The 25220-nt window shown below is 37.2% G+C and overlaps 1 long non-coding RNA gene across 1 annotated transcript; it reads left to right on the plus strand.

Moving 5' to 3' along the window:
• LOC106506587 lies at positions 7898-12967 on the plus strand. Its single transcript, XR_001301987.2, has 4 exons — positions 7898-8187; positions 8484-8583; positions 11149-11217; positions 12545-12967. It is a non-coding gene; the product is annotated as an uncharacterized LOC106506587 (long non-coding RNA).

A 25220-nucleotide genomic window follows, 5' to 3' on the forward strand; every position in this document is an offset into this window, starting at 1 on the left:
AAATTACTTAATGTTTTGGTGCCTCGATCCCTGATCTGTATAAGGAAGATAACATTATCTATCTTAAAGGGTGTTTATGAAACATAAAGCATAAAGCACATAGAAGTACCCATATTCATAATTATTGAGACTGCATGTGTATGTGTGTGTGGTGTTTTGTGTGTATATGTTGGGTGCATCTGTCTCTCTCAGTAGTTTGAAAACTCTTGGAAGGCTCGAATATCTAACTCATCCTCAAATCCTCAGAAGCTAGCAGAGTAAGTGCCTTATATGCATTAGTAATAATAACTTTTTAAACTCACTTCCTTAGACCTTAGGAGATAATTAGGGGAAAACAAAATCTAAGTATCAAGAGAAGCTAGGATGTGAAGGTGACCCTTCACAAAATCTGATTTTTTTTAGGGCCGCAGGTGTGGCATATGGAAGTTCCCAGGCTAGGGGTTGAATCAGAGCTATAGCTCCAGCCTACACCACAGCCACAGCAACAGTGGATCCTTTACCCTGAGCAAGGCCAGGGATTGAACCTGCGTCCTCATGCCTCATGTATGTTAATGGAGTCATTACTGCTGAGCCATGACAGGAACTCCTCAAAGTGCTTTTTTTTTTTTTTTTAATTCGTCCCTGTTGTTACACATATCAATAGTTGGTGGCTTTTAATTGCTGAGGAATGCTGCATTGTGTGGACATATCATATTTTGCTCCTCTGTTCACCTCTTCACAGGTGTTTGGGTAGTTTCCAGTTTTTAATTACGGCATATCAGAGCATTCACAGAGGATTATACTCATGTACAATTCATAGTTTTCTTCGATTGCAATAGAAACACATATTGATAAAATAATTTGATTATTCACTTGCAAGTGATAACATATCTTTGATTCTTAACATAAGAGTTCATCCTTTCTCATTCATGCCATTACTGCCATCAGATTAGTCATTCTTAAAATGCTACGGACTGGCTTAAAAAGCTTGGATGGTTCCTCATGACCTGTGTGTGACTAGATAAATTTGTAAGATAGTAAGGTATGTTTTCTTCTCTTTGCTTTGTGTGATTTTTCTCCCCGCCACCAGCTCTCTCTTTGCAAGAAAGTAGACAAAATTTGCCCTCTGTTTTAGGAGATTTTATGTTGTGGAGTCAAAAGAAGAAGTTGCTATGGAAACTCAGTTCTATCAATATCCAATTTTCTGAAGCTTCTGTATATCGAGGGGACTTTAGGGACAATCATTGCACAAGGGATGGGTTGGAAGCGAGGATTGTTTGGTTGGAGATCAGACATAGCAGAACCTGGAGATGTTTGGAGACCATACCTCATCCTGGACACCCAGTGAGGCTTCCGTGGATCTTGTGAGTATCTGGGTACAATTACCTCATATCATGTAGTATCTTTCATGACAATAAATCTAGTGTTGCTGAAAGAGGTCAAAGAGGACTAATGAGGATGGCTTGTCGCCATGGGAACAAGAGAGGACTTCCATGCCAAGGTTGCCGATGAAGCTTGGACAAGAGGCATTTTCTGGATGACTACTGAAGAAGGAGTGTTGGGGTTATTTCTTCTAATGTTTATGACTATTTAAAACACCTAAAAGTAGAAGTTGGGATTCCCCAAACATGACTGACGTTGGATTTTCCACCAGTTAGGCAACTGGAAAACTGAAGCAGGTTATATTCCATTTGGAAAAATAAAGGGAAAGTGACATTACTTTCCCACTAGCACTGTAAATTAAATCCTACTCTCTACATCCACAAAGTGGTAGCTAGGAAAGTATCTGGCTACAAGAAGCAGGAAACGCAACCAAAGGTGATTTATACCTAAGGGTGCATCTTCCCACTTAACACCAAGTTCAGAGGTCAGCTGCAAGCACTGGTTCAGCAGATCTTTAGCGGCCACCTGCCCACATCAGCACATGGGCTCTATGCTCCTGTTAATTTTTTAAATTTATTTTTATTTTAGGGTCACACCCTCGGCATATGGAGGTTCCCAGGCTAGCGGTGGCAACCGAGCAGTAGCCGCTGGCCTACACCACAGCCACAGCAATGCCAGATCCAAGCTGCATCTGCAACCTACACCACAGCTCAAGGTAATGCTTGATCCTTTAACACGCTGACCGAGGCCAGGGGTCGAACCTGCATCCTCATGGATGCTAGTCAGATTCGTTTCATCTGAGCCAGGATGGGAACTCCACTCCTGTTAATTTTTAATTATAATATGGTCACAAGCTGGACCATGACAGATTCAGATTTATGTCCATGCTCAGGGCCATAAGAAGAGGGAGAAGCACTGTGCCAATTGCACCTGTTCCTTTCATAGGAAAACAAAAAATGTGCTTGAAACCTCCCAGTGATTTCTCATCACCAGAACTGTTTCTCCTGACCACATCTAACTGTGGTGTTTTGAAGCATTTTTTGCAAAGCCTAGAATGGCTGTAAGCAAGTGGGACAGGGTGGGGTTCAGCTAATCCGAGGGACCTACCACTCACCGAAATTCCAAAGTAGTCTGGCTCTGCATACAAGGCCCTCCAAGTCTAGCCCCAACTCATCTGCCATATATTCTATTTAAACTAACAGGGACTCTGGGAGCTCCCACTGTGGCTCAGGGGAAACGAACCCGATTGGTATCCATGAGGATGAGGGTTTGATCCCTGGCCTCACTCAGTGGGTTAGGGATCTGACATTGGCATGAGCCGTGGTGCAAGTTGCAGATATGGTTTGGATCCCACATTGCTGTGGCTGTGGTATAAGCCAGCAGCCACAGCTCTGATTGGAACCTAGGCCAGGAACTTCCATATGATTCAGGTGTGGCCCTTAAAAGCAATAAATAAATAAATAAAAATTAATGAATGAATTAACAGGGTCTCTTACTCCTTCACATGTGTGCTTCACAACCCTGCAGATGCTGCATGATTAGTATCCTTGCTTCTACTGCCTTTGTCTGATCCCTCTCCTGGATACGCTTAAGTCCTACTTGCTTCGTGAAATCCTTTCCATGGATTTATCTTACATTGGTTTTCACATTTTAAAAACATACTGGTAGGGTACTGTTTAAAATAAGTGATATTTTTATAGCTCTTAAATTTTAGGGTATGAATAACATCCATATGTTTTATAGGAAAAATAAAAGGATGCATTTGCAAATTCTCTTACTGAAATATTTGATCATTTTAAACAAAGAAATCACAGGACTCTGAGAACTTCTTTCTTTCTACTTGATTATTTCTGCCTGACAACATTTCAACACCTTTCCAAGGGACCTAGTAGAAAAGAGAATGAAGATGCTTGCATAAAATTCTTACATTATAACTCAATGACTTTTCTTGATCATAGAGACACTAAGTTAATATGAAGATTTCTGGACCCATTCCTAAGCGTAATGAACCTTATAAACTTTGAGGGACCTAAATCTGCATTTTTATAAAGGTTTGGGTGATTTTGAGTTAATTTTTTTTTTCTTTTTAGGGCCACACATAGGGTATATGGAATTTCCCAGGTTAGAGGTCAAATCAAAGCTGCAGCCGCCGGCCTACGCCACAGTCACCCAATGCCAGATCCAAGCTGCATCTGCAACCTGAACCACAGCTTAGGGCAACGCCGGATCCTTAACCCACTGAGCGAGGCCAGGGATTGATTGAACCCATACCCTCATGATATCAGTTAGGCTCACGTCCACTGCACAACAGGAACTCCTGATTTTGAATGAGATGGTCTCCTGATCATATTTGGAAAGTCCCTCTACAGAGAAGGCGGAGCCATTAATAAAGCTACGTCTCAGACATGGGGAAAAATCAAGAGAGCAGCAGTGTCTTTGTGATTGAGGTTGGTAGCAATGACTATGACTGCCTGTGAGTCTCTGCCAGGATAGTCCAACATTGTGACTGTCCAACAGGCTGACTTGTAGGGACTACATGACATGCCCTCTGCTTTTGCTAGGAGCCAATTTGTGGGTAAGCCCTGGCAAGGTTTGGAGGGAGGAAGATGAATGGTGGAAGGATGGTCAATCCTCTATCTTTCTGCAGGCTGCCTTAGTCTAGCTTTTTCCTTCCACAAAATGTCACTGCTTATCTCAAGGTAGCCTGCGCCTCACAGCTCTCTGTCTTTCTGAGTGCTGGTAACCACTCTACCTCCTGCAGCTAGATTTGGCTTCTGCATCATGGTTCCCCTTCAGCTTTTATTTTTTATTTTTATTTTTTTAACATAACTTTTTTATTTTTAACTTTTTATTATTTTATTTTATTTTTTTGCTTTTCAGGGCTGGACCCAAGGCATGTGGAGGTTCCCAGGCTAGGGGTCTAATTGGAGCTGGCCTATGCCAGAGCCACAGCAACACCAGATCCCAGCCTCATCTGAGACCTACACCACAGCTCATGGCAACGACAGATCCTTAACCCACTGAGAAAGGCCAGGGATTGAACTCTCAACCTCATGGTTCCCAGTCAGATTCATTTCTGCTGCACCACGACGGGAACTCCCTCTTCAGCTTTTAAATTGACATTTTGTATACAACCTCTTTCTCTTTGAATTTTTCTAATTTGAGTGTTTCTTATTTCCTGTTGCCTAAGTATAAAGAGAAGTGGAAGACAGGGTAGGACAGTCTAATATGGGGATAATATGAATTCTATGAATAAATGAGAAGCACAGTGAAAAATATACCATGTATAAAAATACAGATCAATGAAAACGAATAAACATCCAACACAATATAAAGATAATAATCTTGAGATAAGGGAGCCAAAATGTAGACTAAGTAACATAAATTAAGATAAATTCAATTTATGTATAACAGATACTTCCAAAAAAGAATCAAAGAAAAATAAGAGATCTTAAAAGCTGTCAGAATGAAAAATGGGCTACACATAAGTGAAAGATATTTATACTGATGCCTTTCTTCTCAATTCCAACAAAGGAAGCCAGAGGACTGTGGAATAATAGATTTAAAAGAGTAAGAGAAAATAACTATCAACCTGGAATTATAGACTTGGGGAAAATGTCTCAAGTGACACAGGGATAGTTTCAGCCAAATGACAACTGAGAGTTGATTTCCAAGAGAGTATACTAAAGGAATTTTCTTTTGCTGGCTTTCAAGATTTTTAGAATTTTTATTAAAGTATAGTTGATTTGCAGTGTTTTGCCAATTTCCACAGCACAGCAAAGTGACACAGTCATACATACGTATACATTCCCTTATGTTATCTTCCATCATCGTCTAAGAGATTTGATAGAGTTCCCTGTGCTGTACAGTAGGACTATTGCTTATCCATTCTAAATATAATAGTTTGCCTCTATTAACCTCAAACTACCAGTCCTTTCCACTTCCACTCCCCACTCCCCTAGCATTCACAAGTCTGTTCTCTATTTCTATGAGTCTGTTTCTGTTTTGTGGATAGGTTCATTTGTGCCATATTTTAGATTCCACATATAAGTGATATCATATGGTATTTGTCATTCTCTTTCTGAATTACTTCGCTTAGTATGAGAATCTCTAGTTGCATCCATGTTGCTGCAAATGGCATTATTTTGTCCTTTTTTTATGGCTGAGTAGTATCCATTGTATATACTGCCACATCTTCTTTTTTTTTTTTTTTTTTTTTTTTGTCTTTTTGCTATTTTTTTGGGCCGCTCCCACGGCATATGGAGGTTCCCAGGCTAGGGGTCAAATCGGAGCTGTAGCCACCGGCCTACGCCAGAGCCACAGCAACGCGGGATCCGAGCCGCGTCTGCAACCTACACCACAGCTCACGGCAACGCCAGATCGTTAATCCACTGAGCAAGGGCAGGGACCGAACCCGCAACCTCATGGTTCCTAGTCGGATTCGGTAACCACTGCGCCACGACGGGAACTCCAATTGCCACATCTTCTTAATCCATTCATCTGTCTATGGACATTTAGGCTGTTCCATGTCTTGGCTGTTGGAAATAGCTCTGCTATGGACATGCAGGTGCATGTATCTTTATGAATTGTAGTTTTGTCTGGATATATGCTCAGGAGTGGAACTGCTGGATCATAAGGTAGTTCTATATTTAGTTTTCTGAGGAATCTCCACACTGTTTTCCATAGCGGTTGTACCAATTTACAAAAAACAAAAATAGGGCAATCACAAATCAAAAATAAGCAATACATTCACAAAAAGCAAAAAGAGGACACAGGTATAAAATAAAAGGAAATCATCCAACCAAAAAATAAAGAGAAAGGAACAAAGGAGAAACATAGAGTCAACTGAAAACAAGGTTTAAAACGGCAATAAATATACATATATTAATAATTACCTTAAATGTCAATGGACTGATGAGCCAATCAAAAGACATGGCGTGGCAGACTGGTTTTTGTGAATGTATTGCTTATTTTTGATTTGTGATTGCCGTGTTTTTCAAGCATTGTAACCCCCTTTCTATATCTGCTTGCTTTAGACTGATAGTGATATAGGCTCAAACACATTCTAAAAAAGGTAGTCTAGGTTTTTCTTACTCTCCTTCCCCACATTTTATGATTTTGATGTCCTTTTCTACATCTTCATGTTTATCGTTTTACTGTTCCTTGTGTTTATCATTGCTTTCACAAATAGGTTACTTTTTTGATCTGTATATTGGCTTATTTAAGTGATTACTTTTCAACTGTGATTTCTTCTGTCCTATATCTTTCTTACTTCTTTCCTAGTTATAGGAGACCTTTCAATATTTCTTCTAGAATATATTTAGTATTGCTGTATTCTTTTAGTTTTTGTTTGAGAAATTCTTTACCTCTCCTTCCATTTTGAATCATGATCTTGCTGGGAAGCATATTCTAGGTTCAAATTTTTCCTTTTTAGAACTTTGAGTGTCTCTTGCCACTCTCTTCTGGCCTGCAGTGTTTCTGTAGAGAAATCAGCTGAAAGCCTTAGGGAGGTTCCCTTATAATTAACTCTTTCTCTTGCTGCCTTTAGAATCCTCTCCTTATCTTTTAACTTTTGCCATTTTTATTATGGTGTCAGTCTATTTGGGTTCAACTTTTTTGGAGTCATACAAGTGGAACTCAGACTCTGTGCTTTCTGTATCTGGATATCTGTTTCCTCCGAAGAGGTGGAAAGTTTTCAGTCATAATTTCTTCAAGTGTATTTTCAATCCCCTTTTCTTTTTCTGCTCCTTCTGGAGTCCCCTTTATGTGTAGATTGGCAGTAATCTGTGTTACTGTTGAAATCCTTTCTTAATTCCTGCGGTATTTTCATTACCTCCTTTTCTGCACTCAGTGTCTGTTAGACTGCAGAGGGCTATTTCATTGTTTGCTCCTTCAGGGGAATTCTCTTTTTTTAACTGGGAATGGGTCCTTGTGCTTCTTCATGTTACTTATATTTTTTCGTACTCTGTGAGTTCAGGGAAAACAGCAATCTCTGTCTTGGAGGGCTATTTATACATAGAGCATTCCTGGGTAGCTTATGAGGGCATGCTATTTTTTTTCTTGGTGTGATTTTTGCTTTTAGTTTGGATGCTTGCTGTCTTCTCAGCATGTACGTACTGTTATCCCCTTGATAGGGGATGTGCAGTTGTATGACCTGCTATGCTTCTAGGGAGGTGAGGAAAATGGCCAGCTCTTGCAGATTGCACTTGGTTGCAGGGCCCTGGGCATTGACAGTGACCCTCCAGGTGGTGGGGACAGCACCCAGAGCCCTTGGCAACTATAAAAACTGTGTGTGTATATTCCCAGGGAGGTGAGGCTAATGGGCAGCATTTGACTGAAGGGCCCTCTGCAAAAACAACCCTTGAGGTACCTGGGGCCACAGGTGGTGCCTGTTCAGGGCACCCTTGGTGGTGCTGGGCCACACCCACCTCTGGAGTCCGAAATGGCTGAGGCAGTTTACACCTGCCCTGATAGCCCACGCAAGAGGCAGCACCTCCTGAGAGCCTGCACCTGTGCAGAGAAAGAAGCTCTTATGGTGGCCCAGCCCCTCCTCCTCTCACCTGCCCAGCAATGGCGCCTTGCTTCTCCCATAGGCCCAGGCCTCCCTGGCTGTGGTGCGCTACTTCCTGGCCCCTCAGGGTGTTTCTGCACAGGCCGACCCTAGTCCTCTTTCCAGAAATGATCTCCAAAGACGCTGTGTTTGTGGTGCCCCAGGCAGTGGTACGGATTGTCTGTGCGGCTCTCTCTGGGCTTTGCCCTCAGACCAGTTGCTGCACTTTTCTCCAAAGCTTTGAGGTTCCACCTCCATCCCAGCTGATCTGTCAGGTCAGTTAGGTGCCTCCCAGGGTGCGGTTTCCTTTCCTCTTTCACAGCTCCCTCTCGGGAGGGCCAGTCCTGTTGTGGTTCCTTTTTTCTCTTCCCTCTCTCTCTCTCTTTTTCTTTTGTTTTACCCAGTTTTGTGGAGGGTTTCTTGCCCTTTTTGGAGGTCCGAGGTCTTCTGCCAGTGCTCAGTAGATGTTCTGTGTGAACCATTCTACCTGGAGGTGGGTTTTTTTCATGTGTTTGTGGGAGAAGGTGAGCAAATGCATCTTACTCCTCCACCATCTTGTCTGCCTCTAAAGGAATTTTTAATGAATGTGATCCCGGAAGAAGAAAGATGATCTCTGAGGAAAATCTGAGAAGTGAGAAGACAGCCAGCTCTTGAAAATGGAAGACCATTGGGTGAGTCTATCAACTCTATAAATTGGTAATGATATATCAAATTTCTGGAGTTAAAATTTTTTAAAATCTTAAAAAGCAATGGTGTATAATTTGGGAGGTATATATTGCAATGTGTTCAATAAAATTCCTCTTATTGTAAGAATGACAGTTGATGTTTAGGCCTTTGTATGTAGAGGCTAGGCCTGCATTTCCATAGCAGAGATTTAAGGCAATTAACTGGGAGTAATTCAGGGAAAAACACCTAATGGAGTTTGCTGTAACCAGATAAGTACTTGACATTTTAAAGTTTCCTCTTCCTAGCATTCCTAAAGCATAATGAAACAATATTTTGCCTTTAGACAGAAAGGTGCAGGAGAGTGATGGACTGAGATACTTAGGAGATTCCTTTTCCTGATTATTTGGGTGGGATTTAGAGAGGTTTCTCTTCCTAATTACACATCCAGAGAGTCAGTTGGTAGGGGAAGTGACTTCTAAATTAGAGATGAGGTTCACATGCTGAATGGCCTGCATGATTACTCAGCATGGGACTGCCATTCAGAATGAGGATTCCCTTCTTTGGCCTCAGGGTTTTCTTTAATTGAAATAGATTTTTATTTGTTTAATGCAGTTCTGTACCAGAGCAAACTACATTTTATAGACAAAAAAGAAAGGTCATGGAATTTCTTCTTTGATTTACTGCATTAGCTGTGGCTTGCACTGGAAAGTGCAATGAATGCTGCTGCTTTGCAAGGCGGGGCTAGGCCAAGTAGTGAGATTGGTTTCATTTCGGTTTGAATGCTTCCTACACACAGGGCCAGATTTCTTCCCATAACCGTCTTGCCACACACTCATGGATGGCCAGGCCTTTCGCTTACCTCATTATTTCTTAATGCTCTATTAAGCTCTGAATTCAAAGCCCGGACTTACACTTTCTGTCCAACAGCAATACCTGACTTTGGGTGCCATGTTTCAAGGGCATTATCAGCAGTTTAATAACCTAGAAAGGTTTTCATCATTTCTTTCACTCTACATTTTACCATTACCCATGGGGTATAAAAAATAAAGAGATTGATTTTCTTTGCTCAGAACAGAATTCTGTCTTTGGTCTTACTTCAGAGACAAGGATAGGTCCCAATGCATCCAATTGCATTTCTGGAAGCCTAACAGCTCTCAATTCACCTCACACGTAGCTTCAGATGTGTGGTGCTTTGGGGACTCAGATTGTCTGCAGAATACAATCTTTCAGGCTGCCTATTTGCTGCTCATCAGCTTCATGCTCTGACATGGGAATAATTTAGCCCCTAAAAATATTAATTGGTATTTCTCAAGAAAATTTAAGACTTTATTTATTTATTTACTTTGTAGAGCAAGATTTCTATCAAACAATGAAAGGAAAAATAATTTTCCAAATAAAAATTTCCAAAAATAATGCAGCATTGAGCTTGAACTCTTTCGAAGTCCCTCATTTTTTTTTTTGAAATTAACAGACTTCACAGAAGTAAATGAATTTCTAGGAAGAAGATAGACCCTCGGGGCTTAGAAAACCTCCAATTGGCATGGAAATCTTTTCCTCTGTTTGACTGATAAGTTACAATTATCTTTAGTTTTTAATCAATGAAATTCAGTTGACAGAGCTCTGTTTTGTGAGGTGGCATGGGCTTCTATATTCCACATCAGGCACTGAAGTGACATCTCTATTTTGTAGGCCTGAAATCTCTGCCTGTTCACGTAACAGAAGATCCTCTTTATTTGGAAATGGGAAGATCCATATTTATATTAAAAACACAGTTCTAAATTTTAAACAAATTGTGAAGAATGACAGTGTATTTAAGAAATGTAAATGTACAGCACAATAAATTCTTGCAAAGAGAATACTTGTGTGACCACCCAAGTCAAAATAAATGTGGATTCCATTCCAGAAGCACCTCTTATGTCCCCTCCCAAATTTTAACCCCCCACTTTCTTCCCAAACTTAGCCACTATCTTGACTTCTAATACAATAGTTTTTTCTGACTTGGAAATACGTTTAATTAGAACATTATATATATATATATATATATATATTAATCTATACAATATCTATTTATACAATCTCTATAAAAGATAGATGGTAGATAGGTAAAATGTGGAGATAAAGATGTAATGCCAATGAGTATACTTCTGTTGGTAATACACCTAGAAGTAGATGGTAGGATATTTGTGTTACGTGTCTGTTCAAGTGAGTAGTGACTATGATGCTGTTTCCAAATAGTTGTACCATTTACGCTCCTATGAATATAGTATTGAATTCCTGCTGCTCCGTGTTAGTAGTGATTGGTAATGCTATTCTCTCCAGTTTTGGCCACTCTGCTGCATATGTAGCAATATCTCATTGAAGTTTTAATTGGAATTTTGCTGATGACTAATGAAGTTTGAGCATATTTTTGATTGTTAGTCTCTTCTTTGTAATTCTGGCACATTTTTCTACTGTGCTGGCTGTACAGTTTCTTATTGATTCATGAGGTTTTTTTTTTCATTTTTTTTATTACTCAAATTAATTTATCACATCTGTAGTTGTATAATGATCATAACAATCTGATTTCACAGGATTTCCATCCCATGGGCTGTGAGATTCATGAGGTTTTGAAAAAGCATCCCAAAAGTTTTCTTGACTAGGTGTGTTACATATTGTACTCTGTATGATGTATTTTGGTGAGCAGACATTCCAAATTTTAAAGCAGTTTGCACTACTGATCTCTTCAAGGTTAATACCTTTCTTATATGGTTAAAAAAACCTCTACCTATAACAAGACAGTTTTATTGTTTTGCTTTTTTACTGAGAACTAGAGTTAATCTAGAATTACTCCTTATATGATTGGATGTGTAAGTCTTGTCTCTTTCCATTTGGATATACCAATTACCCAAGTCCCAGGATTTCCTCTCAACATTTTTAGACATTGACACTACATGTCTATATTACTTTGCCTGCATTAAAATACAGCACTTTTATGAGTTAGCATGTAGTACCCATTTATGATTTAACTGGTCGGATCTTAGCAAAACTTTTGTTATATAGAGGAGAGGGAGAATGAAAAAAGGACTGAAGAATAGTTAAAATTCTCTCAATAAGTTATTTTCAGAGAAAACCCCACATGGCTATCTCACCTATAGGGAATCTCTGTTAATAGGCTGGACAATTGATTAGTTGCTTGTCCCACATTAGAAGCTACCCCCGGCTAGAAGAGCCATTGGACCTTCTTGCTCATATGATACTGAGATAGACATTTTAACAGATAACGTTCTAAATTAAATAAGGTCTCTCTGCAAAGTTAGGAATGCTATTGGTTTCCATAATGTGCCCTGTTCTAATTAAACTGCTGCCTTGACAGAGTACAGGGTGAGGGAATTGGGAATCCTAGGTAAGAACACCAGACTAGTCATTCTTATTTGAAACTCAATAGTTTTTGTGAATAAATGTTTCTATTTGGGGAGTTTGTTTCTTGAATATTGAAATCCTTGTTTTTGACACTCTTATTCAACTTTATAATAGCTCTCTTGGGGAAATAATTTGTTTCCATTATGTCAGGCATCAGATCTTATAAGGATATTTTCAGTCACAAGACATCATGTTTTTAAGATTTTTTTTCTAATTAGAATGTGTGTATGTGAGTTGTACAATATATTAAATAATTTATTATCATTCAAAGATGAGAATTCCAGATTGTGTAAAACAATATGGGAGATGTTAGCCTACTGCTACCATTTAAAGCCATGAAACTAAATAGGATAATATAAGAAGTGATTGTGTTTAAAAAATTATCCTAGAACTAAGCTGTGGGACGTTTAAATATTTAGTGGTTGACAGATGATGTAGAAATAGCAAAGGAGACAGAGAAAGTTAACTACTGCATATGAAAAGAACCAGGAGTGATGCTCTATAAAACAAATGGGGGAGAAAAAAAGGTATGTGTTTTTTTTTATTTTTTTTTCTTTTTTTTTTCAGCTGAGTTGATTCAACTGGGTCAGATCTTGGTGTGGCCAAAGAAAATGAGAACTGAGATTAATACACTACGTTTGTTTACATAATGGTCACTAGATATCTTGATAAATGTTTCAGTGAACAGAAGTTTCATTGGAGTGAATTTCGTAAACATGAAAAATTGGCTCTAGGCAATAGTTTTGAGGAGATTTTTCTGTAAAAGCAAAAAATGATGGGTGTATAGCAGGAGTAATACATGGGGTCAGGGGAGCTACTATTTAATATGAGGATGGGAGAGAATTAACCAAGATTATAATCTAGCAGAGAGAGGATAATTTGTTACAGAAGAGGCAAGAGCTTCCTGTCTATCTTAATATAAGAATATTGGAAGAGGAGTTCCCACTGTTGCTCAGCAGGTTAAGAATGATGTTTTCTCTATGAGGATGAGGGTTTGATTCCTGGTCTTGCTCAGTGGGTTAAGGATCTGGCATTGCCACCTGTTTCAGTGTAGGTCACAGATGTGGCTCAGATCTGATGTTGCCATGACTGAGGTGTAGGCCAGCACCTGCAGCCCTGATTCGACCCCTAGCCTGGGAAATTCCATATGCCACAGGTGAGGCCTTAAAAAGAAAAAAAAAAAAAGAATATTAGAAGAATTAGCTCTGGATAATGAAGAAGGTATAGGGGAAGTTTACAGAAGGAGTATAGAGAAAATGAGAGGAGTTGACTCTGGATAGGAATTCATCCATAGGAATGGAGGAGAAGGCAAAGTATTTGGGCACAGATTTGGGGGAAGTTTAGATGCCATAGTGAGACCACATGGAAGTGGGAGTTCTCTTCTGATTTCAATAAGTAGTAAGGACATCATTTGAGAGTGAGGATAGGAGATGAGGTGTTAGATTTTGAGGAGAGAGAAGAAGTCTGAGTAGAGTAGAATATTTGACTGATTCCCTAAAATAGACAAACTTGTGTCCTTAAAATAACTACATGATTTTTGTTCATCGGATACTGAAAGAACAGATTTCAGTGAATTATGGGCTTTTAACTCAATAATTCTTTTTTTCAGGTAGATTCGAGCATTCTTTAGGTTTTATAATCCCCATCTTGCATCCTTTCCCCCTGCTCAGCATTAGAGCAGGGAATAATTACTCTTTCTGCATCACACCTTGCACGGTGACTGGGTTTCACAGTGGACTGTAAAAGCCAGAAGGAGGTGTTCTCAGCATCATAATGTTACATTTCAAAGGTATAGAAATTTTTTTGAAACAAAGCTTGATAATTCCAGGTTAACCAAGATTTTGAGGTTTAACATAGTACCATCATGTTACTCTTGCACCCTTTCGCTTGTTACTATTTATAACCATTTCCATTTGCAAGTCAAAATCAAATACCAGAAGATATAAATAAAACCACAATAGTTCCTCAAAAGGGAACATCAGTAATGAGTTATTCTAAGCAATCGAATGAATAAACTACTGCAGGTGGCTATTTACATTAAATGTCTATTTCCAGTGCTACTCAGTTTCCAGAGAGTTATTCCTTTTCTTTAGAAGTGTGTTAATTTTTACTTTCCATTTTACCTATTTATTATAGGATAAATGAATGGACATGCAATAAACATGGTATTATCTTTCACTATTTGTTGTTGCCTCTGAACTAATGAGCAATACACTACCATGTAAGTAGATACATAAAGGAAATTGTGAATTTGATAAAAGTGAAATTATAGATTTGCCACATAGAAAGTGGTTGTTGGAGAAAATATCAAATCACTTTTGTAGTATAGTATATCACACAAAAATTAATGAATAAGAAACAACCATTTGTTTCACTGCTCTGGGGTTGGAATTTGAGCCTAAGGTCATTGGGTCCAGGTACTTTCAGTCTCTGTTGAGCTCATTCTTCCATATTCAGTCAGCTGCCAGTTTGGCTAGTGATGGCTGCCTCGCTTGCTTCTGCTCTTCCTGGTTTTGCTTCATCACTGAGCCAGAGCTGATCACATGGCAGTAGAGGGTCCAAGAGATCCAACACAAAAGTGCAGGAATCTTGAGGGCTAAGCTCATGATTGGCACCTGTTCTTCTGACACATTCCACTGGTCAAAGCATGTCATGAATCCAGCAGACATTGAAAAGCTCTAACTCTTGATGTGTGGAGCTGAAAAGTCACATTGCACAGGAGCTTGTGTATAGGCAGGTGAATCATTTTGGTTATTTTTGCAAAAAAGTTACCACAGCAACAAGTTAACCAAATGGGCAATTATAGCATAATCATTGGAAATGAGCAAGTGTAAAAGCACTGGAAAAAAAGGTAGAAGGAGATTACTGAATAAAGGGAAAATCGTCTTACTTTTTAAAAAAGAGATTATGTGATTTTCTGGAAAAAAAAAAAAAAAAACCTCTAGGATCTGTGATCAGCCTGGGCTTATTACTCAGTGGCAGCAAGGGGAACACACTATGGGAAACTGGGACATAATTGGAGGTCGTTACAAAGATCTATTATAGAATTTGGGCTTGTGTGAGGTTATTTTGGATTCAGTTTAAAAAAGGAAGGCTTAGCTCTGGATTGGATGCTTTCAAGAAACAGGATATCTTATTAATTCTTATCCAGAAGAAGGGGTGGCTGCTGTAAGCCAGAGCTGCAAAGCTCTACTACAGTAGTCACTCATGTTAGGTGATAGGAGGATGTTTGATGCTTTGGCAGTTTGCACAGAACTTCAGTGTGTGCCTATAAAAATGAAGTATGCATAATAGACTTGACCTATTGTTAAGTCTATATTAGGCTCCAGGTCATGGTAACAATGTTATACTTCCAAGGAGTTATTTTCTTATAATTCCCCTTCAAATTATTGGCTATTTATCTTATACAGCTGTATTTGTTTCATTCACTACCTATCAATCCCCTTGGTTAAAACATTTAGAAATGTTATTAAAATTCAGATTTTTTCAGTGTTTACAAGCATACATTGCATTAGATTAGGTTTGTTTTATATGTGGTTTTATACTGTGGTCCTTAATGTGCTTTTAGGCATTTTATCACAAATAAGATTGGTCCAAGTATCAATAAGACACTAAATTAATATACAGTAAGTCACATACAGAGTTTCAAGAGTGATCATTTAAATTTTCTTAGAAACAGTTTGTAACTGGAACAAGCTATTTTATTTATGTTTCTTTTTTTCTCCTAAATTTTATCAAATTTTCAGAGTATTTTGTCATATTAGTCATTTGGAAATGGAAGAAAACAAGACTAAAAGTAGTCCTGTAGGTGGCAGTCAAATTCTAAATATGAATTTAAGTTTTCTACTTGTTGCAGTTGATTGCTATCCTTAGAAGGCATTTTTTTTTTAAGCCTACATACTTTACAATATTCTCTTTACCATTATTTTGCAATGTCTGAATTATTAAATATTTTGTATACAATCATTTAAGACACATTGTATAAAATCTTTGGAAAACTAAAATAAGAGAAAATTGACATATAATAGGATAGTCCATCTAAATCAATTAGATTAGAACTATATATTTGTTATAATTCTAATCTTTGAGTTATAAGCATTTAAAGTAACTAATGAGTAGAAAATACTCTGTTACTTAGCATTTATCAAGTAAAGAATATATTAATGTATACATGTATGTGTAACTGGGTCACCTTGATGAACAGTAGAAAACTGACAGAACACTGTAAACCAGCGATAATGGAAAAAATGAAAATCATTATAAATGAGAAAAGAATATATTAAATGCCATTTCTTTTCATTGTGGTGAGTATATGTTACCACTTAGAATGTGGTAACTTCGAATGCTTTAAAAAGCCATTGACTTTCACCTTTCCATGTCTGTAAGAGGATAGTTATTGATTTTAATCACTCAGAGAAGTGTGATTCCTTCTGTCGTATATTTTTTAAAAAAATATGGGCATTCCTGTCATGGCGTGGTGGAAACAAATCTGACTAGGATCCCTGACCTCACTTCAGTGGGTTAAGAATGCAGTGTTGCCCTGAGCTGTTGTAGGTCGCAGACATGGCTTAGATCTGGTGTTGCTGTGGTTGTGGTATAGGCCAGCGGCTACAGCTCAGATTTGACCCCTAGCACGGGAACCTCCATATGCCACAAGTGAGGCCCTAAAAAGCACATATATGTGTATATATATATATATATATAGGTATGTATATATTATAGGTATATATATATGATATATAGGTATATATATATATACAGAGTTCGCATTTGAAAGTGCATTAATAATGATATGTGATAATATTACATAGTAATAGCGGCTCAAAGGAGGGAATTAATTATTGAAATTTTATAGGTACAATCTGTTTACTTATTTAAAATATCCTATATGATTGATATGATAAGAATTATTCAAAACATTTTACAAAGTAAATGATGTGAGCACCGGTCAATTGGAAGAAATGCCAGCTAAAAACAACATATAACAACATATATGGGCATAAGACCATCTGTCTGTTGGAGATTCTGAAAGTAAGGCTCAGAGTCTAGCCTATTTTCAAGATAATTATTAAAGCTAGAAACTGAGCTGATCTGATTTTACTTTTTTGGTCTTTCTATGAAAATTTAGATTTGTATATGATACCATGTATGTAAACATAACAGTGAGTGGACTTTTTCGTTATTATTATGGTGGCAGAAATGGAACTAAATTAACCGAAGTGATTTATAAGAAAATGAATCACATGACTCTAATTTCTCTTCACCCTTGTCCACTTTCCTCAGATCCATTTCAGGCAAATTCCAAAATCATCCAGCATTTTAACTTAGTAGTTCAGAACCTAATAATATTCAAACTGAAGATACTATGTCAGCATCTGATCACAGGTAAAAATGCCTGAAATGCAAATACTATTTACCATAGTGATGTGGATCGTGGGGCAGCAACAACAAAAAAAAATTACAGAATTTCAGAAAAAGAAAGTGAACTAGACTTATTTTTGTATGAATACTAATAATAATGCAAAAGTGGTTCAATTTAGGTCATGATGCTGATGAGGAGATGGATAGATTGTTTCATTGTTATTACAAGATGTATCAGAGAATATCAGGTGGCTGCCTAATGTTCATTGCATCCTTATTTTCTAACTGTACCCCATTTTTAGCAGGAATATTAATGTGCAACTGTAACACATTTCTAGCCTTCTTTGTAGCTAAATGCAGCCTCTATCCCTTCAAAACAGAAAAAAAGAATAGGAGTTCCTGTTGTGGCTCAGCAGTAACAAACCTGACTGATAATGAGAATGCAGGTTTGATCCTTGTCCTTGCCCAGTGAGTTAAAGATCCAGCATTGCTGTGAGTTGCGGTGTGGGTCACAGATGTGGCTTGGATCTGGTTTGCATAATATTCTGACAACATGAAAAAAGTCAGATCTTTAATAAATGCTACTTATAGATTTTCTGTATTTTCTATTTTCTTGAAAGAGCTGTTCTGTTGTTTTCTTTGATGGTGAAGAGATACTAATTCATCTTCTGCATAGAAACCTGTTACCCTGAAATAGACTACCAGATATTTCTCCAGCAAAGATGGGTTCATTCAGGATTGGCAAAGAATTGCAATTTAAGTTCTGAAACCCTGCAGATTCCCACAAGGCAAAAGGAGAATGCTTTTACAGAGGGGGAAAAGGAAGCTGGAAGGACTAGAGTAAACACAGTTTTTCATTGGCTGAGTTCTTGCCAGGAAAGAAGAATTTTCTTCCTGTTGGGATCTGCTCTTGTCACAGGGCATTAGAGCTCCCACTTCTAGTCTACCAACTCTCTTTAATTGAGGTTTTTCATTTTTTTTACAACCCTCTATAAAACTGCTTTTCCTTTATTTAATTTGAAGAATCTCCACAGATTTATCTGAGTAGGTATGATTTTACGGTATTTAAATTGTTAAATATTCAAATTCATCTGCTTCTTCAATTTTAGTTGTCAGAAATACATATTTACCATTTGTTCATTTTTTTAAAAGTTGTTAAAAACTAATCCAGCTTTTTTAGTGGATATTTTCTTGTACTACTAATGCACATCATATAAAAAATATAATGCAATATTTTTACATCTATCAATTAATTCCTTTTCCAAAGTAGTATCTTTCTAATCTATAAGTCACCATAAATATCTAAAAAAAAATACTTTCTTTTTTTCTTTTAGTATATTGGGATATAGATACAATGGATATATATATTTACTTACTTTTTTGAACATATTTTATTTATTTATGTATTTATTTATTTTTGTCTTTTTAGGTCCACACCCATAGCATATGGAAGTTCCCAGGCTAGGGGTTGAATTGGAGCTGCAACTGCTGGCCAACACCACAGCCACAGCAATGCCAGATCTGAGGTGTGTCTGTGACCTACACCACAGCTCATGGCAATGCTGGATCCTTAACCCACTAAGTTAGGCTAGGAATCAAACTTGTGCCCTCATGGATACTAGTCAGATTCATTTCCACTGAGCCACATGGGAACTCTGTAATATTTAGCTTTAAGTATAATTTAAAATTTTTGTGTTTACCTTTTCAAATTTTTTTTAATTATTATTATTACTCTTTCTGAAACTGTAAGTTCAGAAAACTCTGAATGACTGTATCTGGGAAAGCACTCACCCTTCTAGGCTATTTTTTCTTTTTCTGAAGGACTTAGAACTCAGATGAGCTTTCATATTCCTTCCAGCATTAGGTTAGAAAGTGTCAAAAATTAAGGAAACTCCTCTTATTTTTTTGATATATTATGTTCTTTTTTTTTTTTTTTTTTTTTTTTTTGGTCTTTTTGCGATTTCTTGGGCCACTCCCACGGTATATGGAGGTTCCCAGGCTAGGGGTTGAATCAGAGCTGTAGCTGCCAGCCTACACCAGAGCCACAGCAACATGGGATCCAAGCTGCGTCTGTGACCTACACCACAGCTCACGGCAACACCGGATCGTTAACCCACTGAGCAAGGGCAGGGATCGAACCCGCAACCTCATGGTTCCTAGTCGGATTCGCTAACCACTGAGCCACGACAGGAACTCCTATGTTTTTTGTCTAAGTTACACCATATTTACTTTGGCATTTTTAGCTTTTCTTTCGTAGTCTTCCTCGCCAGTTTCTTATAACTTAGAACCTTTTCCATTTATATTTGAACTCCTTCTGTAGATTCATTGTAACCTTGATACCTTATTAGAGTAGGATGGCTTTGGGTATGGCCCAGGGCTATGGTAAGAGAAAATCAGAGGGTCTCACTTGAAAGAATTGGGATGTTACATTTTATTTCTGGGAGGCAGTGATTTTGCCAGAGGGAAAGAGTCATTCTAGCAGGGTTATTATTTTTTTTTTAATATTTTCACTTTTGCATCTTTACCCTTGGACTCTAGTGCCTGAACCTACAAGTCCGCTAAATCCTTCTGTGACTTTTTATCACACCACATACAACATTCTTTCAAATGCAAGGTCAGAGAGTAAGTCTCTTTTGATATCATGGTTGTAAAATGAGAAGTGATGCTTATTTCATATAAAACCTCTTTTTACCTTCCACAAAAGCTTTATTCTTTCACATATAATATCTGATTTTACATTTCAGTAAAAAACTAGTATAAAGCTGAGGAGATAGAGTAATAATGTTTGCAGCTATTGAAACCTCAGAAATGCATGGCTGATTGATACACTGACAGGTCATTTTTTCATCCCTTCCATAGTCAGATCAATTTGCTATTAAATCAGTCAGGGAAATGGGTCTAAAATCTTTTTATGCTGCTCTGTGGCATCAAGGCAAAATGTTGTTAAGTCATCAATCTGGACTTTTAATTATACTTCTGTCATTGGGCCATCAGCATATAGGAGTTTTTTAAAAGGCTGGGACATATTAACTCAGCCTGACTCCTTAGCCTATTCAAATTATAATTTCCCTCATGCTTTGAGGGCAATTAAAGGAGACACTTGCATGTTTTCTTTTGACTCCTCATTCTTTCAAGTTACTCCTGTTTATTAAGATCTAGGTATGAATTCACTCAGATTCAAAGTTCAAGGCTTATTACAAAAAAATGATTTTCCTCATAAAATGTTTGGAGAAATATGAAAGGGGTAAAGCAATTATTTCCTCTTCTCCTGATTACAAAGTAAATTGTATATAATTGTATCTTTTGGTTCCATAACATATAGAAATATTTGCCAACAATAGCACAAAGGAGCTGAGTGGAAGCAAAATTGTATGGCTAAGGAAATGATGCCAGGTGGTAACTGAAATCCACCGGGACAAGTGAAGAGAACCAGATATGGTATATAGGAAAATATAAATACAAATGCTATAAATACACACTTGTTTTCCTTTTCTCAGCTCCTTTAAAATAAATACAATTATATAAAGTAACGATTATAGTAATTTATTATTGGATTTGTTTGCTATATAGTTATGATGTGAATAATAATCACAAAAAATCAAGATCTTCAGAAATGTTTCTATATCTGAATAGAATTAATCCAAAATAATTCTAGCTTAGATTCTCATAAATTAAGATGTATATAAAAATCCCTAGAGCAACAACTAAGAACATAAATTTCTAAAAAGTGAAAAAAAAAGAAATCATAATGTTACATTAAAATATTCACTTAGTGCAAAAATATTCGCTTAATATAAAGGAGAAATAGGGGAACAAAAAAGATATAAGACAAAAAACAAAAAACAAAGTATGTGGTGATGGTAATCCAACTCTAACAATAAAAATTTAAATGTAAATAATTGTAACAATCCTATCTATCTATAATATAGATCACATTAAAATTTTCTTATATAATAAAATATAATATATATTATGTATTAAAATCACATATAAAATTATATATTAAAAGTTGATACCAAACTGACACAGTGACCTATTCACTGGATTCACAGGATAATAAGGATAATAAAACCATAAATTTCGAGTTTATCTTCTTTACCATACAGAAATCATTTCTATGAGACAGTAATCATTTGCATCTCATCAGTTTTCTTTTTCTAATTTCATGTCTAGCTTTATAGTCTAGGCCTTAATTAATAGTACATATAATTTTTCCAGTACAGATTCAGATAGCTCTTAAGTGGCTGTGTTAGACAGTGTTACAGTATCACACAAAAAGAGCTTGTGGTCATTCTTCTACCTCGATTTTTAACATTTTTTTTTCTTTTTGCCTTTTCTAGGGCCGCACCCGTGGCATATGAAGGTTCCCAGGCTAGGGGTCTAATCGGAGCTGTAGCTGCTGGTTTACACCAGCGCCACAGCCACAGGGGTTCCATGCCACGTCTGCAGCCTACACCACAGCTCACTACAACACTGGATCCTTAACCCACTAAGCGAGGCCGGGTATCAAACCTGCAACCTCATGGTTCCTAGTCAGATTCGTTAACCACTGAGCCACAACTGGTACTCCCAACATTTTTTTTTTTTAATTTTTATTATAGTTGATTTACAGTGTTCTATCAATTTCTGCCATACAACAATAACATTTTTCTTAATGTTTCTATATGATCTGCTCTTTCTTAATTTGTACCTTCTTGTAAGAAATGAGGTGACCAGAAGCAAGTGTTCCTTAATACTAATCTACCCACCGACACATGCTCAGACCCCAAAATATTTATATACCAATGATAGATGGGCATGCAGAGTTTTGAAAGGAATACTGACCTTCCTTTATAGCTAGAGGATTACATTACAGTTGAAGTTATTTGGAAGTTCACTGTGTCTGTTTTCAAAGCATAAGCTCAGCCCCTAAACCATCGTCCTCTGTCCCGTTTTGTAATACTGGAGCTGGACCTTGTCACCAGTTCTCCTTTACCATTCGGCCTAAAGTTAAGCATTACAGTAAAAGGCTCTGGAAGGGCAGATGCAGGAGAAAGGACTCTCTCTTCCTGAGCCCAGTGGTTTTCTCCTCCTGATCTAGTGATATGTAGCTGGCCTCCGTCTTCATGCAGGTCACTCAGTAGTTCATTGGGAAACAGCTGCCGTCTTCTCCAAGTGGTTCTGGACATCAGTCTGGACAGCCTTATTCTAAGATCCTCTTCCTTAGATTCTGTGTTTTATTCCAGGACCATTTTCTAGTACATTGCCATGTTCCCCCAGAAGTATAAATTTCCTCCTATGATATGTAATGACTACATTGTTAAAGAGTCTAAAGAGTCTTGAGCTGGCTCAGTTCAGTTTTCCCAGCCTTACCACCTTCCTACCAGGTCTTAAGTGTACCATGTCTCTTCTTGGGCTTAAAAGAAACCCTAAACTTGGAGAGGAGACATGCTATCAGGAAGAAATTCAGGGAAGTGCATGAAATATTTTGACACTCCCGGCTGTCCCTTCTTCTGGGTGGCTATTGGGCAAAGCGTTGGCTGTTAATAAATTGAGATCTCCTGCAGATGGTATCAGAAAGGATAATTAGTTGTTCCAAGAGCCAAACTTGACTGTGTGAAGTTTAGGGGTTTACGAGCTCTACTCTCTGTAGTCCTGCAGGACAGCTTGAATAACATCTCTCCTGATAGTCATTTACTTGTCACATGTCAACCCTGTAATATGATTTTTCTCTACTGCTGTTTCCTTCTTTCTAGGTGTGTACCTGTTAAACTTTTTCCTCTGGCCATTCTTGCTGTCTTTGATTTGTGATCTATCATTCTAATTTCTTTCTTTTGTTTTTATTCCTACCTCACCACCCCCCCCCACCCAAAATGAGAAGGCAGTACACAATTATTTTATATTCTGGAAAAATCTTTTCCCCTGAATCTACTCCATTTGGTCAAAACCAAAATTCCTTGAGTTCTCCAAATTCTTAGAATTTTGGAGAAAATAGCTAGAAATGGAAATATTCAGCCACTTTTTTTAAAAAAAAATTATTTCCTCACTTTAAGAAATAAAGACTCAGTTTCCCTTTTACATTGTCACAAAGAAAAAAGATAGATGTTAGGAGGAAAAAATAACCCAATTTTAATAGCTCTAAATTACATCCTACTGTAGATTGGTATTTCAGATATTGTTTTTCTGTTTCCAATTGGATTGCAAATTCCTTGAAGGGAAGCAGCATGCAAAATAAAGTATTCTTTTTATTATTTGACAGAATTTTGCCAAAATCAATATGAGTTTCTGAGGGGATAAGTGCCCCTTTGAATAACTCACTGATTCTGAAAGATTATTTTAGAAACAAGGGGACATAATCCAGTGCTGGGAGACCTGCAGTCTGCTTTTTCTTGGAGACTTAAAGACTGTTTTCCAGGCTATCAGCACAGAATATCAGAAGTTATCAAGTCATGCTAGATTCATACTGTTAGTTTTTACCTCTCTTTCATTATGATTTTACGTAGAAGCCTCTCATGTAATAACTGTTTGAGAGAGCTGCTGTGTAATCAGGAACATGGATTCTTAAGCTTTTTAAATGCTGTAAGAACTTTGTGAAATAGTGCTTGTAATGATCACTAATGTTTTATAACTTGAGGAGGAGACATCACAAACTAGAAACTGTAAGATACAGTAAAAAAAATAAAGACCTCAAGCTATTCTCACTTAATGGAGTTAAAGACTGTAAAGAAATCTCATTTCCATAAGAAATATTCTGCAAAATAAACTTAACAAAACTTAATATTTCCACTTAACAGGTTATCTAATGAATTGACAAAGCTAACATACTATTAAAAATCTCATAATTTTTTCTTTCTAGCTTTTGATTTACATTATAGTACCATTTCCTGAATCTTGAAACATATTGCTTTGATATCACCACAGTATTTCAGCCTATAACTGTTTAAAGAAATCTTAGGCCGTGGGGTGTAAACGGAGAAGTGATGCCATTGTTTAAACGGCTTGTTCTACCATTTGTACCGTTCAAGACAAAATACAAAAAAAATTTCTTCTAAAAAAATAAAAGACCTGCCTAAGAGACAGCAACCCTAGCACTCTTGTCCCATCTCCTGATCATACTGACTATCTGAAAATGGTATAGACTTTCATAGTGTAACTAGATTCAAACTTTTGTTCTAATTTGGACAATTTCTATCACTAGAAAAAATAGCATAATCATTTAGAGAAAATATTTGTCATTGATAAGGGAATATGGAAGATAGTCATTTGAATGAAGCTGAATATTTCATAAAGATGTGAATCAATTCACTTTTCTTAATAACAATGGCTTAGTCTCTTCACTCAGATTACCTTTAGACGGTATGTATTTGAAATACTATGTCTGCTGTAGGCAATTTGGAAAAGAGCATGCATCACGTGTGTAAACATTTCAGTGACTGTCCTTCATTTCAGTATCAAACAACTGTTTCCACAGTATGTGTGCATATATATGTGTATGTTTATGTGTGTGTGTATTTATTTCATGTTAGCTGTTCTGCAAGTTTTTTTGGAGGCTGAGAAAAGTTGAAATAAATTTAAAAACATATTTTAGTGACATTTGAGAATAACTGCAAGTTCTTCCTTCTAGGAAAAAATAAAAAAGCACTTGGAGAGCTCCACACACATTGAAGTTCTTATAGCATTTGAATACAAATTTATATTTACATACAATATGGCTTTATATGTCTACGTTAGCTTAAATTTAAGAGTTTCTGATAAACAAAAACAAACAATGCAAAAGGTCCAGAAAGCTAGGTATGAACATTTGGATTCTGATACTTAAAAACCAGAGTCCACTCATATTAAGCTGTTTGGAAATGGGTTAGAAAAAAAAGTACCATTTAAAATATCTGAATTATAGGAAAGT

This window comes from Sus scrofa, chromosome 17 (genome assembly GCF_000003025.6).
Source record: "Sus scrofa isolate TJ Tabasco breed Duroc chromosome 17, Sscrofa11.1, whole genome shotgun sequence".
In the NCBI taxonomy this organism is placed as follows: Eukaryota; Metazoa; Chordata; class Mammalia; order Artiodactyla; family Suidae; genus Sus; species Sus scrofa.